We start from the raw sequence: 18,999 nt of genomic DNA, 5'->3' as shown, positions 1-18,999 counted from the left end.
GTCGGGACAATGGCACGGCCTCAGGCTCGGGCTCCTGGGGTCAATCGTTGCAGCGTCGTATCAGGTTGTGGGGGTGCCATCTATGCCGTGGTGAACCAGGGTAGGCCAACGAATCAGTGGCAACAAGCCAAGGTGCACGAACGAGAGAGAGAGAGAGAGAGAGAGAGAGAGAGAGAGAGAGAGAGAGAGAGAGAGAGAGAGAGAGAAGGAGAGAGGGAGAAGCATGAGAGAGAGAGAGAGAGAGAGAGAGATAGAGAGAGGGAGAGAGACATTGATAGTGATATTATGGAGGAAGAAACTGATAGAGAGAGAGAGAGAGAGAGAGAGAGAGAGAGAGAGAAAAGAACATGGAGGACACGAGTGATGCCATCCCGAAGAGAGACATTCAAATAGATACCGAGAAAGAGGCTGAAGATAGAGAAATGGAGGGGGAGCATGTGTGAGACAAAGTGAAAGAAACAAATGAAGAAAACAAAGATGTTGACAAAGAGGCAAGGAGAGAGAAGGTGACAGACACAGACATGGAGAGGCAAGTACAGAAACATACGAATGTGGAGGAAGAGGCAGACCCAGCCCAAACCTTTGATTCAATTGGAGAAAAGGAAGGTTTGAAAAGACCTGCGACTGATCTTCTAGGCTGTACTCTTTCTTTCTACCTATTAGGTGGTCACACACACACCTATTAGGCGTACACACACACATAAAAATCTTCCACAGTTTTCCTCTGTGTGTGTGTGTTAACTTCTTCATTTGAACTCCGATTTAGGTGATCTATAGCCTCAATCTAAGAGCACAAAGCCCTCTACGCATTGATGTAAAGACAAAAAAAATTGAGCAATGGAAGGCTTTTCTGTAATAGCATCTCAGAACTGAAAAAAACTGTCAAAACTTTGTATTTTTGTTGCCGACTTGAAGGCAATGTTGGACAAAACTCGCAAGGGTGGAAAATCCACACTTGCCATGGAGAATGATGCAAAATATCCAAGTAATTTGGATGCTAATCCAACAACATTGTCTACAACAACGGAAGCAATGATCATGGCTTACTTGATCTCATTACAAGAAACCGTCAACAAGCAAGGTGAAGAGTTGCGCGCACTTGCAATGGAGAATGGCACTTTAAGAGTTCTTGTTGTGGAGAACAAGCACCTCAAGAAGGTTCTTGAAATGTAAACAACGCGCTTGGTGCATCTTGAGAATGAAGTTCAAGAATGTAAGCGCTCTCTTGTGGACATGAATGTATTGAAAGAGTTCTTGAGCAAAGTTGAGAGTGATCATGTATTGAAAGAGGAAACGATAGATACAATACGACATGATGAATGTGAGATGAGAAATGATGTATGTGAGATGAGAAATGCATCCAAATCCTGGGCTGATATATGTAAGGATAATGTGGTTTCTACATCTCCTATCACGCAAGCCATTGTCTAAGCAAAGAACGTAGAGAATGTGGACACTCAAGAATTGCAAGAACGGCGAAAAAGCTCAAAGAACATCGTTATTCGTGGAATCAAGGAGGAAATCATGGAAACACCCCAATCTCTTGCGGTTTCTATTGAAGAGTTTTTTGCTACACTTTTTGGCATGTCTGGAATCATGGCTTATGGTGCACATCGAGTTGGAAAACAAGGAGTCCCTCACTCGGGAGAAAGACCTATTGTATGTATCATGGCTGATGAGGTAAATAGAAAGATCATCCTTGACAATAGTTGGATGTAAGGAACGGGATGTAATGTATATGAGGATTGCACTCTTATGCAACAAAATGTACGTCGCAAAGCATATGAGGAAAGAACCAAGAAGGTCAAGGTGTCATCTCAAGAAGAAAGTCACTTGAGGAGGATGCAAGTCCACCCAACAAATAGGGGCACATGATCTATGAGACCAACTCACGGTTGCAAATAAGCTTTTGGAATTGTAATGGCTCTCCATGGAATGCGGGAATTGGCATTGATGAGCTTACCAATGACTCTGATGTGATACTTCTTGTCAACACATGGGAGCATGATGCGCAATGAATTCTTGGATTTGATAAATATGATGCTCATTCTTTGATGTGGACCAAAAATGCAAAGCAACGTAGAGGCCAAGGAGGTGTAGCATGTATGATCAAAAAGGGTTTGAAAGATTTTTCTATTGTCGAAGAAGATAAGTATAAACGTTACATATGGCTGAAAATCAGCCTACCAAATGGTCAAGTCATGTTTGTGGTTGGTTGCTACATTCCTCACTATGACTCCAACTTTTATGCTCGCTTGGATATGGATGGAGATCAGCCCTTTGAACTAGAGGAAGACATTGCTCATTACAAGAACCAAGGTGAAGTCATTGTCTTTGGAGACATGAATGCTTGCACAAATACGTTACAACACAACACACAACAATTTGACATGACGTATGTCTCAAGAAGAATGCATAAATCATACATGTATAACCGAAGTTCTAATGATGAAAAAGAATTGGATCACTATGAAAAGTCACTTCTACATATGTGAAAAAGTACCGGAATGCTCATTGCAAATTGTATATCTTTATGGCAAGGGACCAATGACTTTACATGTAGAAAGCACAATGGTGATAGCTCCTGATCGACTATATGTTGTTTTCGAAAGCCACTCTAGAATGCATAAAAATATTTACACTTGGTGAATGGAATCCAAAATCCGATCATAAGATGCTATGTATTGACCTCAACTGTGATAAAAGACCCGAGAATGTAGCCTCCAATCATGATGTGAATCATTCGTACCTACGTCTAGACTTCAAATGAGCACTTATATATGCTGATATGGTGGACCAAATGTTAAGCATGACAGGGCATCAAGAGAGCCCAACATTAGAATGAAAGTGGAAAGTTTTCAAAGAAGTAATTTGCTGTTGTGCGAAAGAATGCTTTTTGGTGAAATACATGTCTTGCAAAAGATCTAAGAAGGGTAGCACCAAGAAGAAATGGTTCGACATGGAATGTAGTCAAGCCCGAAAACACTTGCTAAGGTTGGATGCAAGCAAAGATAAGGAAGGTTACTTGGAACGTTCACACACATACAAAGCACTTGTTCAAAAAAAGAGGAGATGGTGGGAAGTCAAAAAACAACTTCTTTTAGCTCAAGAAAAAGCACATGCATGTGGCAAGTTTTGGCAAAATCTTAAAGGCAAGCGTGTTGAGAGATTTGGTGACTTGACTCTTGAGGATATGTATATGCATTGCAAGAACCTCTATGATCAACCCAATGTTGATAAGATGGAGTGTTGTAGCTCCCTTCCGTTTATGCTTCCCTTCTTTACCATTGAAGATGTATATTGCACGCTTGAGAAACTTGCTACCCGCAAGGCAGGGGACCTTCAATGTGTCAAGGATGAAATGATTAAATGAAAAAGCAAGAAAAATTGATATTGGATATGCGATATGTTTAACCTTGCACTTCAGCATGGCACGCCTCATGATTGGAGTGCAATTTGGATCAAACCTTTGCACAAAGGAGGACATGTAAACAATGTGAACAACTTTCGCACTATAATGGTTTGTTCTTTGATGGCAGAGTTATTTGGATGTATCATGGAGATGAAGATAAGTGAATGGACTGAAAAGAGTGGCAAACGTGTGCTAGGCCAAGTAGGTTTTTGAAAGCATCACAGCACTATTGATCACCTTGTCACTCTTCGAGCTCTTATGGAAGCGTCTCGATTGAAAGGATAAAAGTTGTATTGCTGCTTTGTGGATTTCAAGAAAGCTTTTGACAGGTACCGCTGTGAGCGGGATGGAAACACACAGAACGCCCCTATAATGACCCGACACACACTCTTGGAAGGATATGTACACACACTATGGGTCACCACTCGACTTACACAACACACCTGGCTGAGAGAGGGAACATACCTATGGAGTGAGAGGAGAGAGACTATGCGTTTGCCCACTCCTCACAGAGAGATCCACACACACACACACACTCTCTCAAAAATTGAGCTCAAAAGAGGAGAATTTATGATGTTTAGATACAATTGAGCTTGGGCCAACACCAATGGGGCAAATAGCTCACACAATATGGATAAAATAAGCAAGATACAATCACAAACTGGAGCAGAGGCTTCGCTCATAGGAGAAACTTACACAGCCAAAACAACAAAAAAACAGTGAGGAATTTGGAAAAATGGACAGCACCATCGCGTCCAGAAGGGCCCAAAACCCCAGTCTACAATGTCAAAGTGCTCAAATCTGACCTCAGATGAGCAACTTACGACCAAAACAGGCTCCAAAATGAGCAAAAACACAGTTGCGGCTGTTCCTCCTCTTCTCTCCATGTTTTTTCTGTTCTTCTCCTGTTTTTTCAGTTCACACACTTAGATTTATTACTTGGGCACACTTGGCCTTTTAGTTGACCTCAAACCGACCCCGAACAGACCAAAAACTGGCCTTGCAGTGCATAGGTGTCATGCTGCTGCATCCATCCGCACACCTGGCACTCAGGTTTTTCCAATAATCAATCCCTCCACCACATGAAGTGGCCCCAAAATATGGTCCTCATGATGAGATTTCTACATAATTATCACAAGGAAACACCCACGTTGTGTCCGTACTTCTCCACGTGTAAGTATTGACCCCATTCGACCTCCGGACGCCACTAGATGACATCTGACGCACGTGTTTACCTCATGTTGTCGGCCCACAGATAGCTTCCTCGAGAATTTTTATGTGCTATCAACTCCTCATTATTATAGAAAAAACACACTGGTACTGGTAATAGTGAAAATCGATGCACTATGTACATGTTGTCCTACCTGTACACATGTGGGCCCCACGTTACCACCTGGCTCTGGAAAATGGGCAATCCTTTATTTGATGCACCATGCATGTGTATGTACATATGTGCAATCCCTTGCCCCAAAAAACTCCTGACATAAATTTCCCATCCCCTAGCCTGCTAGATCATTCATGATCAGCAGCAACAAAGAGAGATATGAGTCTCGCAGCGTCACAAGTCTCCTCATCCTTCACCAACACTGCTTGATCCACAGATAGCTCATCTTGCTCGACCATCATTAACGTGGCATGATATAATTTAAGACGCAATCCATTTACCCTTGACTTATGTAGAATCCCATCTAGGTTAGCCAGCTAATATGTACCATTTGGAAAACACTCCACTACCTTGAAAGGGCCTTCCCACTTAATTTGAAACTTCTTTTGGAAGGTGTTGTCCAGCTTACTATTGTAGCGCAAAACCAAGTCATGCTTCTTGATACCCTTACTCCTGACCTTTTCATTTATCTTTGCCAAAGCCCTATCTTGCATCTGCCCATAATGTTCCAATGCGCTCATCCTATCCAGCTGAACCTCTTGTAGCTGTAAGAGCCTCTCTTTGAATGCATCACTAGGCGGCCCAAGCAACTTCTCTAGCATCTTTACTGCAGGCAACTCTACCTCCACAGGCAATAGTGCTTCCTTTCCATACACCAAATGAAAGGGAGTAAACCCTATACCTGTCTTCACCGAAGTACGATAAGCCCATAGTGCACTAGGCAATTCCAAAGCCCAATTCTTTCCTTGGTGCTCTGTCACTTTCGAAAGAATTTGTACCAACTCACCATTGAATCTTTCATTTAGGCCATTACACTGTGGGTAATAAGGAGTGGTATGTTGGTGCCTAATCTTCATCTTCGCGCATAAAAAGTCTAGCAGTTTAGCTCTAATCCTGGCCCCGTATCCAAAAGTAGCTCTAGTGGCACCCCAAACTTGCAACATGTTTCATCGTACACAAATTTCTCCACATCCTTTGCAGTGATTTTTTAAATTGCTATAGCCTCTGCCCATCTAGAGAGATAGTCCACTGCAGTCAAACTATAGCTTTTTCCCCTGCTTGTGATAGGTAACGGACCTATTGCATCAATCCCCCACTTTTCAAACACATCAAATGACATAATGGTTTTTCGTAGCTCTGGCTTCAACACTCTCTTCCCTAATGCTTGACACCTATTGCAAGACCTACACCAATGGTGAACATCCTTGTGCAAACTAGGCCATACATACCCCTCTTGCAGGATCTTATGCAAGGTAATCTTTAGAGCAAAATGTCCGCCACATGCACCTTCATGATTCTCTTCCAACACTCTATAAATCTCCTCCCGCCAAGGTACACATCTCAACACAAGATCAATCCCTTTCATGTATAAGACATCACCAATCAATTTGTACATGTATGCTCTACACACAAAACCATACTTCTTAGACGTTTGAATGTCCTTCGGAATGATTCCTGTTAGCAAAAACTCCTCTTCTTGAGCCAAACTTTCCTGACCATGATAAAGAGGTAAATTGGTCCTTAGTTCACGAATAGCTCCCCAATCATACTTTGAGCTGCTTTATGTGCCTCTCCATTTAGAACACGTTTAATGTGTCTGATGCTCCATGCTTTAAACTTTTTTAACAGGCCTTTAATTCTGAAGCACATTTCCTTGAATGAGGTGTTCTTGCTCTTCCACACACCCAGCACTTGCTTCACAACTAACAAGGCATCACCTTTTATGCTCAACCTTCTAATCGCATACTTCAAACAAATGTGTATTCCGGCTTCCAAAGTAGCATATTCTGCCTCATTGTTACTATGACCATCCAATTTGAACCCTCTCTTGCATACTAGCTTCCCCTCTGGATCATAAAGTGCTATACCCCCTGAAGCGGCATCATGGCTCTTTCTATATGAACCATCAAAGAACAAAACATGTGCATTGCTGATCCGTGGCACTTCTTCAACTACCTTCCTCACCACCTCTTTCTTAACAGAATGGGATTCTCCTTGTAAGTCAACAAATCAGCTAGGGTAGCCCTCGTACTGTCTTCCACTAGAAAAGAGAACTCAAAATCTTGCAGCTCAATTATCCATTTCTTGACCACATTTGACATGTTAGTGCCATTAATTAACTCTAGAAAAAAGGCGTAACTCGTCAAGAAACGAAAGGTCGTGGTAGCAAGTAATGACGAAATTGTCGACAAGCAAATATTACAGTGGCCATCACTAGCTCTACTTCTAAAATTTTTCTCTCTGCTACCAGCTTCACTCGACTTGCACAATACACTGGCCTCATATAATGGCTGCCCTTCCCCTTTTGCAATAGCACGACTCCAATGGCATCATTCCCTACTGATGGATTTACATAAAAAACTCTTTCCCAATCAGGAGCCTGCATGGCTGACAACCCCCCTAACACATCTTTCACCTCTTGAAACACTTCTTCACACTTGTCATCCCATTGCAATGGATCATGCTTTGCCACTTGTTGTAATGGGTAAAGGATCTGTGAAGACAATGGAATAAACCGTGCCATGTACGTATAAAGGTTGCCAATTGCTTTGTACTTGTAGGTGATGGAAGAAGAATAATAGACTTAACCTTGTCTAGATTAGCCTCAATGCCATTTTTTGACACCATATGGCCCAATAATTTCACCCTTGGTTGTGTTAAATGACATTTCTTTGGATTAAGTTGTCCTCCACATTCATCATATCAAGCCAATACCACTGCAGCTTCTCATGGTGTTCAGTCTTACTGCTGTAGACACAGAAGTCATCCATAAAAGCTTTGACACAACTACCAATGAATGGTTCCAATACCCAATTTGATCTCTCTTGATAGAAAGATGGTCCATTTGTCAACCCAAATGGCAATACTATGTAGCAATAGCAGCCCCATGGCGTAATAAAAGTTTTCTTTGTGCGGTCTTTAAGAGCAATCTTCAATTGAAAATAGCATGAAAAACCATCACACACACTGTAACTCTCATAACCTTCCAACTGAATCCAAGATCTGATCAATGAATGGTAGAGGATATGGGTTCTTCTTAGTGGCTGCGTTTAAGGGTTTAAAATCTACACAAATCCTCCACTTCCCATCTTTCTTTGGACTCACCCATTCTGTGGTCTCCACTGGGACTATGAACCCTGCCTTCAATAGCTTGTCCACCTCTTCCCGCAAGGCTTCCATCTGCTCTTGGCCCATCCTTCTTAGCCTTTGCTGCACTGGCTTAGTACCTTCTTTCAGCTCTATATGCATCCCTTCACCCTTGAACCCTCAGATCTCTTCATATGAAGTAATGAACAAATCAGGAAAATAAGCTAGCATGTGCAAATATATCTCCTTCTCCATAGTTAAGAGGTCTCCACTGATCATTTGTGTCATTAATTCCTGCTTGGTTGACAATTCAACCTTGGTTTGCATCAGCCCTTCAATCACTTCATAAGGCCCTTCACTTTCATCTTCAACCTCATTCACAAATGCAACTAAACCAGACTCCTGGATTCCTTTGTCCATCAAAAGAAATGCAACATCAACATTCTCATCACTGCTGGTAGTACTATCACTATCCTCATCAGACACTGTGGAATAGTCTTCATCACTAGACTCATCCTCATCTTCATAAATCTCCTCCAACCGTGTCCTTGTGTCCATATTGTAAAGCTTCTTGGCACCTGTCTTTCCATAGAGGCTAATAGTACCACGTCGCCAATCTTGAACAGCTCTTACTACACGTAACCATGGTATGCCCAGTATAATAGGATATGCTCCCAACCCCGCTGGCATCACATGAAAATCAACCACTGCCTTTGCATCATATGCCTCCACTTCTAAACTCTTTACAACACCCAAAAATTTTACTCTCTGATGATTTGCCAATCTAATCCGAAAGCCTGACACTCCAGTCACTGTAAGACCCATCTTCTCAACGCATGAGGGTGTTATGACACATATTTGGGCTCCACCATCCACATAACCTTGTCCCAGATTATTTCTTTTGTGCCACACATTTACTATTGGGCAAATGTCGGGTAGCTCATCCATTGCCAATACCTTCACTGAACCTTTCTCTGGCTCTTTCTCCATTGGGTTAACCATCCTCTTCCACTGTCGCTTTAGCTTAGGCACCATCTCTATAAGTTGCTTAAAAGTAACATGTGCCTTTCTACTTGTCAAATCCTCCTTCAAGTCATAGCTTAATTGCCCACCCCCTAGTGGAAAATCTGAAACATGAAACTTGCGATGAGCCCTCCTTTTTCTCTCGGCCTTGACATCCTCGCCTTCATGGCTCTTTCCCTTCTTTTTACTAGGACCTGGGGCACTTCTTCCTTCCTTTTCCTCTATGGTCCTCTTCCCAATAGGCATCACTAATGTATCCTCTAGCTTTGATGCCTTCTCCAAGGTGACTACACTTAGCACATTTGTCTTTCCCTTTTCCTCTGGGTTAATCCACTGGTTCCTTCATCTCCCTTAATTTCGATGCCATAATCATTGGACCTAGTTAGCACCTGTCTTGGAAATGGATACATGTCTCCCCCCATCCTTGGTGGATTATCACATTGTGGGCTGATGTGACCCAACTCTCCACAATTATAACATGTGCGCGTCTGCTCCAGAATCTACCATTACTTTGTCCAACACCATTCCTGGGTCTTTCTTCCCCTCCTGGCTGATTTGCAAACCTCCCTCGACCTCGATTATTTCCCACTTGACCTAGCATGTTTAGGCTGAGATTCTTCATTAAATCTACCACTTGCCTCATGTATTGCCTGAGCCCATCATCTTGCACTGCTGTAGTGACCACTGTTGGCATAACCTGAGGAGTAACAGAAACCACTGGTTCATGATGAACCCGACCTTGCAAAGAATCCATAGGCTGAAATTCAAACCTCATGGACAAAGACTCCACCCCTAACTGGCTCATTTTCCTCAACTTCCACTCTTTGCTCCTTGCTACCTCTAGTGCATCTTCATATGTCCTAGGCTTCTTTAGCTCCACTCTCCAACGTATATTCTCCCAAAGACCAGCCAAGAACCTGTCCCTCTTCATCATGTCAGGCGGGGGTACCTGTGGTGCTAAGGCCTTGCAAATCCTCTCCCATGCCAACGAGAACTTACTTATGTACGCATCTATTGGCTCATCTTCCTTTTGCACTAAAGCCTGTACTTCTTGCCACACTTTGTCAGGATCTTCTATCTTCACAAACTCCAATGATCTTCACACTTTGTCAGGATCTTCTATCTTCTATCTTTCTGATGTTTAGATACAAATGAGCTTGGGCCAACACCAATGGGGCAAATAGCTCACACAATATTGTTGGAGCCCCATTGGTCCAACTGTTGTAATGAGCCCATTTGTAAAGCATATCAAATTCCATTTTTTTATGTCAAAGACGTCTTATCAGTTTGATCCATTCGTCTGGATTATGTAAATATTAGTCAGTTAGTCAGGACTCATAATTATTCCCACTTTTGTAATCATGAGCAAGAGAACCCCATGTACATTTTTTGAGCTAAGGTGACTAAAGTATAAAAGTCACCTTAGAACCATTTTTTGAATAACATTTGAATTAATCCTGTGTCGTACGAGTCTGAGAGAGAGAGAGAGAGAGAGAGAGAGAGAGAGAGAGAGAGAGAGAGAGAGAGAGAGAGAGAGAGAGAGACAGACAGACAGACAGAGAGAGAGAGAGAGAGAGTGAGTGAGTGTGTCTTATCCTCTTCACTACGCGCTTCTCCCTCACCGGATTCACGACTCGACCACACCACCGTGATAGTCTCTCCGAGAGCTACGCGCCCACGCCACGCATTCGCCGTTTCGAGTTGATCGCGATCGATTCTTCCTCGAGCTTGTTTTGCTTGTAAGTAGCACAAACGGTGTCTGTTTTCAATAATCAAGTGCTTCATGGAATGAGAAAGAGATTAGCTACACATAGATACTGATAAACTTAAGTTTCGCCCACTTTTGGATTATGACCTGTTGGTCTATCGCAACAGCATTTGAGATAGCTAGGGTTCAAATCTTGTGAGATTAGACTTATAGGTAAGTATGTCCTAGTGAGAGGATGGTGCCTAGTAAGTTTGATGCGATTCGGAGTTCATTGGACGTGTAAACTGTGCTGTGAGATTTAAGGGATAGGGTGGGTTGCATTCTACCAGGGTTAGTGATTGATGCATCATAAAAGTGCGTATGTGTAGATTGGTCTCAGCCTGACAAGCTAACGAGATTGCCTACGTGCACCTACGGGTTAGTCGTGTCATTGGATGATAAGTATGTTGTCTATGTCGTGCTCGTGAGTATGAACAGGGGAGTAGTTAAGCCCTAAAACATTGGCGGCGCTGCCGGGGAAACAAGACCTTAAGTAGGGAGATCTACGTCACTCGTGTGATGGTTAGCTTACTTTAGTTTTGACTAGAGAGAGCTTAAAGTTTTAGAACAAGATCCAGGATAGAGTATCCTGAGGTCTAGTGGATAGCCAGGAAGCCTGTGTCTTGCCGAGGGTCTGCGACTAGTTAGATTTAGTTAAATAGGATAATGAGGAGTTATGGTTTTTGTTTTGAGTGCTTGTTATACTTGTAAAGAAATGGAGTAGAAAATCGTTGTAAAACCGCAAAAAACAAACAAAAAGAAGAAACAATAAGGCTGTTTGCTTGCCTTGAAAGCAAAACCCACCTCATATACCCTTGAAAGGGGTGAAAAGAGTCGACATTGAAATTTATGATTCAACACTCGAGAAAACATAAAAAATGTGACCAAAACCAACAAAAGAAAAAAAAAAGAAAAAAAGAAACAGGTGATTGTCATAAGGAAACACTAAGTGAACCTAAAAGAGGCCAAGATGAGATATAACCATTAGCCAAGGGTAAACTGACTGTGTCATGAGGTATGACTGATGTGCACAAGTTTAAGATGCAGTGTCATCAAATTTGCATCACTTCAAGTGCAATGGAGTTGTGAATTGTCAGAGAAAAGTGAAATTTTTGAAGTGCTTGAGTTTGAGGTCAAAATAAGTCCAAACTTCACAAAACTTGGGGGATAGACTTATATGGGCACAAGGAACAAGACTATGCAAAAACATACAAAAAATTGAGTCCCTATTGCTCACTGCCTGGCGATAGACTGGTGAAGGTGGTGTTTGTCTAGCAACAAGCAAAAAACCCTTACACCACAAGCTTAACACATCAATACAAGGGTACTCACAAAAATTGAGTGAATTTGAACACCAATTTTGACCCCAAAACTTCAAAACTGGTGTTTGGAGTCTGGATTCAGAGACAAGGGCAAGAAGTCTTTGACCAGATGTCCAAACAATGCCAAAATTGGCCAATGCACTACACAAGGGGAGACTAAACTAACTGTGGGGAAAACTTTGGAAAAAAAGCTGAAAATGAAGAAAGAGCTCAGTCTATCGCGATAGACCAAGGAACTTTCTGATGGGGAACTTTTCTTTCAAATTTTCCCTAGGGAGAGCTTTATCAGGGCCTAAATAGCAGACACACCAAAATTCAAGGCATTGAGATCACTAAAGGTCAATCTGAGGGTCAGATAGAGAATCAAGCTCTGACTGAAATACTAAAAGGGGACCAAAACCCAACCCGTGTCCAAACTTCACAAAACTTGAGGGATAGGCTATAGAGGGTAACTGGAACCGAAGGGTAAAGTCACAATTTTGAACTAACTTGTGCTGAGCAAACTGTCAATCTATCGCGATAGACTGAGGAAGTAGTGAGTCAGACATTTTTTGCATTTTGTGACTATACTGCTAGAACATACTCTCTATATATATCCCAGCCATCATTTCATCATTGAAATTGGACCACCAGAAGACTGACTAAGTGGTTGTTGTATATACTTGAAAGATTTTTTGGTAATTTAGGGAAAACACTTGTGAACAGACTAACCATCCTTGTATAGATCCTAGAAGGAGGTCATCACAAAGCTATACAGGAAGAAGGAGTCTAGGTAAGCTTTAAGTTTGCAACAAAACTTTCATTCTTATGTATTTGAGGTCAGGAGCCTTTGTTAAGTCGGGAGCTAAAAGTGTCAAAAGTCAAGTTAGCACCACGTCCATAGAAGAGAGTGTAACTCAGACGAGACTAGACCCATTGGCACCAATCATTGAAGAGGGAAGTGATACTGACACTTCGTCAGAAAATTCCTTCTTCATGATGGGGAGTCAACAGCCAGTAGGTTTCAACGGTGAAGGACCAATGCCAGGGGGGAGCACCTCCCTACATCCTTTAAACGAAACCAAGTTCACTATAATCTTCTTGGAAGGAACTAACTCGAGGGGAGCCCTAGTCTATTCTGACTATCGGGGACGCAAGTGTATCTGTATTGAAGAAAGACTGGCTCAGAGACTAGAGATAATTCGATTCTACGATGATGGAGACAGATTCAGAGACAAAAAGGGAAACCACTATCTGATAGTAAGTAACCCTGAGGATTACAACAGATATGGAGATAACGTGGCCAAAGGGAAAATGGTTTCAGAAACCCAAGAACCGCCTCCTAACATTGATCAACCTGGAGCGCTTTTTATGTATGATAAGAAAACAACCAGAGTCCCAACCTATAATGAGAATGTAGGGATTTACAAGCATGAAAGCGAAGGAATAGTCTCTTACTTTCAATGCAAGGAACCCTACCCGAATGAATTAAGCAAAGACAAGGTTCTTTACTAATTTTCTTATGAAACTGCTATGGGGAAGGATATTGTTTTTGTTGACAGATACGGGCGAGAATACAAACGTATTCTCCCAGAAGAGGTTGAAAAGGCAACAGTTCTGGGAGCATCGACCTATGACCCCGACGAGGTACCAAGAGCCACCTGCTCCCCTAGCAAGTCGACTAATCCCTTTTCAGAAGAGTATGATGCTACCTCACATTCTACCTGACCATCGACGACCAACTACCAAGACCAACCAGCTACTCAGCCATCACTGCAGGCATGGCTTCAACAGAGTGCTACATTAGAACAAGACCGAACCTGAGAGGGTTATCAAACCGCATGAGGGTTAAGGGATTTACAGGAACCACCACTCTATGCAGAGTATCAAGGAGAGAGGTCAGGGGTCAACTGAGCTTGGAAGAACACCCTGAGAACGATTTTGGAGAGATGAACCATCTCTCCTGAGAGCTATTAGAAATTATGGATTAGGAGCACCATTGGGAGAAGAACCTGGCCACTACAAAAGACCAGAGGAGGTATATCGACTAGGACGGGGAGATCCCATGATAAGATTTGGAGACCATCGTAGAATTAGACCTTCTCAAGTGCAAAAATGGGTAAACAAGAAATATACGGGAAGCAAGGATCCAAGATATCATGTAGCAGCCTTTGTGCATGTAATTAGAGCTGAAGAGGTGCTAGACTTTCCTACCCAATTTGCAGGATTTGGTTTAACCTTAGAGGATGATGCGGCTACATGGTTTGACTCGGTGGAGCGAAGAGACTTTGAGTCTATGGAGGAAGTGTTTGACGAGTTTATCGAGGAATTCTCACAAAGGGGGATAGCTCATAATACCGTCTCGCAAATCCATAAATTCAAACAGAAAGATGGAGAGTCCTTGCGAAAGGCCGCCCTCCGATTAAAAAGATATGTTAAGTTCTGTCCTGTGGAGGAACTGCCAACTCAGTCCAGACTTATGCTTATATTTATACAAGGACTAAGGAATGCAGATCTTCAAAAGGACTTACATATGAAAAGGAGAACTACGTTGAATGATTTGACCAAGGAAGCGCTATACCTTGTGGACAATTGTGCGGTCTACAAAGAGGGTGAGTTCAAGGATCTTGACAATGATTCTTCCTCACAACAAAGCGGGAGCAAGTCTGCTAAGACAACACTGAAGGGGGAAGTAGCGGTAAGCCAAGAGTAGCTTGTAGAGGAAGTGCTTAGAAAGATTAACTTGTATTCCAAACCACAAGCTAAACAACCAAAATGGTGTGCGATTGAAAAAAAATGGACAAACCATGGAACGGAGGAGTGTTATTATAACAAGGGATATGTGAGAGAACGACCATATGCTCCACAAGCTCAGGCGACATCTCCTCAAGTCCAACCGATGCCTAGATATCAGACTGGCAACCTACCACGACCTGTAGGTGCAGAAAGACCATAACCAGTGTTGGGACAACAACCACCCCTACCAGGATTACGACTAGTCGGCATAAGATACACACCCACAGTAACTGAGTCGGATGAGAAGGCTTTGGTACCTATGCATGCATACTACGACGAACCCAATGGATATGCGGCAAACTCTGCCTATTATCCATAGGACGAACCCTCTACACTAGAACCATGGAGCATAATAGAAAATACAGGACCACCAACTGTTGCACAGGCAGCGAGAGAAGGACGATATAGCCTGGATGAAAGAACACTGTTGTTCATAGCCAACGGAGGCATGAGCGGGCAAAGAATTGCGCACCAACAAAGAGGAGTTCCAGGAGCACCTCAACAGCCTAAAGGACCATGCTACAAGTGTGGAGGAGACCATTGGCTGAGGGATTGCTCTCATGACGAAATCATTAGGGTCAACGCATATTGCAAGAAGTGTGGAATTACTCACTTGATCCCTGATTACCCTAAAAACCCGAGCAAATGAGCAAAAACTACCTTGAATATGCTGGGAGCGCTACCGTCCAGTGGAGGGTCAGAAAACGAAACTTCGATTCCTGTTAAGGTCTTGATGAGAGCCCAAGCAAGGGAAAATGACAATCAGCCCAAGAGTAACGATGAAAATCAAGAAGAAATCAAGACTGACAAGTCTAGTGTCAGTCGTGATAATCCTTGGAAAGAACGAAGAGCGAAAATGAAAGCTAGACGTGAGCGAAAACAAAAAGATGTAGAAGATGAGCTAACGATAGCTCGAGAACAACTTAAACAGCAAAGAGAGTTCGACTCTCTAAAATCAATGGAAGGACCAAAGAGTGCAAGCTCAGGAGGGTCGGTATTGGTAGATAAGATCAATGAACCCTTAGATGCAATCTTGCAAGCATATGAAGCAAGATTGAGGAACAGACAGACCCTAGAGCAAAGGTGGATGACATATCCATATCCAGAGATAGAAAAACAGAGACTAGAGATGTGCAAACAGCTGATTGAAACTGCACAAGCTTTACTGGAACCTCCACCTATGGAAGCGGGAGATAGAGTAATCAAACCACCAAACCATGAAACACCTCACAAAACCGAACAAAGGATACCCGAAAAGATAGAAAACATTAAATCCTTGCCGGATGTAGAGGATGCAAAAGACGTACCTAATAGCACTGATGAATCACTGAAATATTTTCCACCATATTTGCCTATTGTGAAAGAAAATTGGCCTGAAGAGCTATGGGAAACGGTGCGAAAAGCTCAAGAAAAATATGAGACAAAAACAATCGAGTCAGCGCCTTTCTTAGAGCTGAACTTGAATAAGACTCCATGGGATTTGGACGTTAAATCATTTCAAGGGAATAATGGTTCAGTTGCATCCGAAGATAGTAGACCACAATCTCTCAGAACTTTGCCATCATATATGGGGGACTATGAGGCAAGATCAGAAATTCGAAGAGTACCTTCTCACAGAATAGGCGGTTCAAATCAATTGGACACTAAAATCCTGACAGACTTGTTGACCACTCCGGCCAAGTGTACAATCACATTGGCAGAATTGTTAAAAATTAGGCCAAGCATGTGGACGGAAGTGGGCATATGTCTTGAAAAATTTGGCATAAGGACGCCTCTTAAGTTCTTCGAAACCGAGCTTAATGACACAGAACCGAAGAAAGTCAACACTAGACCAGTGCCACTCAACAAGGTAGGAGAGTATTGTGAGGGTGAAGACGTCAACACGACCCTACCAATTGAGTATAATAGCATAGAAACTAAGGCAATACTTGATAGTGGAGCTGGCATTGCCATTGCGACCAAATTGCTATGGGAAAAATGGGGAAAACCAGCAATACGAACAACTAGAATGAAATTGCAACTGGCGGATGGGCACATAGAAAGGCCTATAGGATTGCTTGAGGCAATCATGGTATCTTCCTGTGGCATAGAGTACGAACATACCTTTGCCATAGTAGATTTCGGCAAGAAGAATAACTATGAAATTATCCTTGGTAGGCCGTTCATGAGGCAACTCAAAATGGTGCAGGACTGGGGGTATGATTATTTGTATCTAAGACATGCTGAAACTACTACACGCGTAAACATGAAAAATCATAACTACCATGATGTCACGAGAACCCCTGTGGAAGAATTTGACTCAACCACCATTAGTGGATCAGATGTCCCAGCGTGGCTTTGTAAGAAAAAAGAGATATGGATGTGTGGGGCATCTCAATGTAGTGAATTTGACCACGATGAAAGGACACTAGAGAGGGTCTTGGAAGACGATGCCTATATACGAGAACCTTTTCCTGAAGAGAAGCTCGAACCCCTAGAATGGTCTCAAATTTTAGCTACATTGGATGTATGTGTCAATGAAGTCACTCCCACCAAATTTTGTGATGAGAACGGCTACGATATCATACCATACTACATGTTGAGCAAAATTGTGGAGGAGCATGAGGAGGAGGTAGATACTAAGAATACGAGGATCCATAAAACAGAAACGAAACTTGAGATTAAGATAGTGGGCTATGTGGACATCCCCACTAAAGAAATCAAGCAGGAAGGAGAATAATTTTATGATTCTTCTGATCAAAGTGAAAACAAGGATAACGCGGATGACGAGAGGGAGACGACAATCAAGATCAAGACAATGATATCTTTTACAATTTCCCAAACCAAAATGAGAGACGTCAAAAAAGATACAAGAGTAAATGACACCACATCAGTACACCAACCAGGTTGAGACCCATGCCGGAGTTTGAGGGTAAGACACATTTCCTTATGAACATTCATGCTGTTGATTGTGCTAAGGATAAAGTGTTAGGAAGATTTTCTTAAGGTTGTTGAAGACTCAGGATTTAAGTCCAGACTGTTGAAACCTGAGAAAACCAGCAAACCAAAAAAAAGAGTTCCAACATAAAAACTGAATGTCTATGGTAGTCCAATTATGACGAAAATTGAATGAAAAACGAGATACAATGAGTGGAAACAAAAAATTAAAAATGTATGGAAAACTAAAATGAAAAGTAGCGATGGAACGAACGCTAGTGATGGGAGTAAAAAGATAGATGTACCTCCTCACTATTGTAAGTACACCATTCAGGACAGAAGATTGGTGGTTCAGCAACCAATGAGGGAGCCTAAATCAAACGAGTCCTACGACGGGCCAGAGAACGCCAAGAAAATAGACTTAGCAGAGCAAGGAGAAAATCCTCGACCTGCTTACATTGCCACAGATCTAGGTCGAGAAGAGGAGGATTTACTGATCAAAACACTTAAGGAATTTCGAGATGTATTTGCCTGTTCGTACAGAGATTTGAAAAGAGTGGATCCTAACATTTGTGAACATTTAATCCCTCTGAAGTCTGATGCAAAGCCAAGCAAACAACATCCATACACGTACAATGAGACATTCGCCAAAAGGATAAAAGAGGAGATAGAAAAACTTATGGAGGCTGAATTTATTTATGAGATAGAACACACAGACTGGGTGTCCCCGATAGTGGTGGTACCTAAGAAAAATGGAAAATTACGAGTGTTTGTAAATCTCAAGAAGGTAAACGCAGCAATTATAAGAGACAACTACCCTCTACCTATCACTGAATACGTCCTGGAATGAGTGGCTGGCAAGCAAGCCTATAGCTTTATGGACGGATTCTCTGGTTATAACCAATTGGGGGTCAAACTAGAAGATCAATACAAAACAGCATTTGCAACAGAATGGGGTATATATGCGTTTAGGATAATGCCATTTGGCTTGACCAATGCTCTAGCCACATTTCAGATATTAATGACACACTCTTTTAAAGAATACTTGCAAAAATTCTTGGATATTTACATGGACGACTTGTGTGTCTATTCTCTATTGAGAGAAGACCATATAGATCATCTGAGAAAGGTATTCGAAAAATGCAGAACGTATAGGATTTGCCTCAACCCAGAAAAATGCGTATTCATGGTACGACAAGGTAAAATCTTAGGCCACATAGTGTCGGCTAATGGAATTACCACTGATGAAGACAAGGTGAAGGTGATTATAGAATTGCCAAGACCAAACACTGTACGAGAGGTACAATCATTTATGGGACATTGTGGATACTAT

The sequence above is a fragment of the Adiantum capillus-veneris genome, unplaced genomic scaffold, assembly GCF_014529385.1.
Source record: "Adiantum capillus-veneris isolate H3 unplaced genomic scaffold, ASM1452938v2 Hic_scaffold_301, whole genome shotgun sequence".
Lineage (NCBI taxonomy): Eukaryota > Viridiplantae > Streptophyta > Polypodiopsida > Polypodiales > Pteridaceae > Adiantum > Adiantum capillus-veneris.
Note: the sequence above shows the minus strand (reverse complement) of the source record.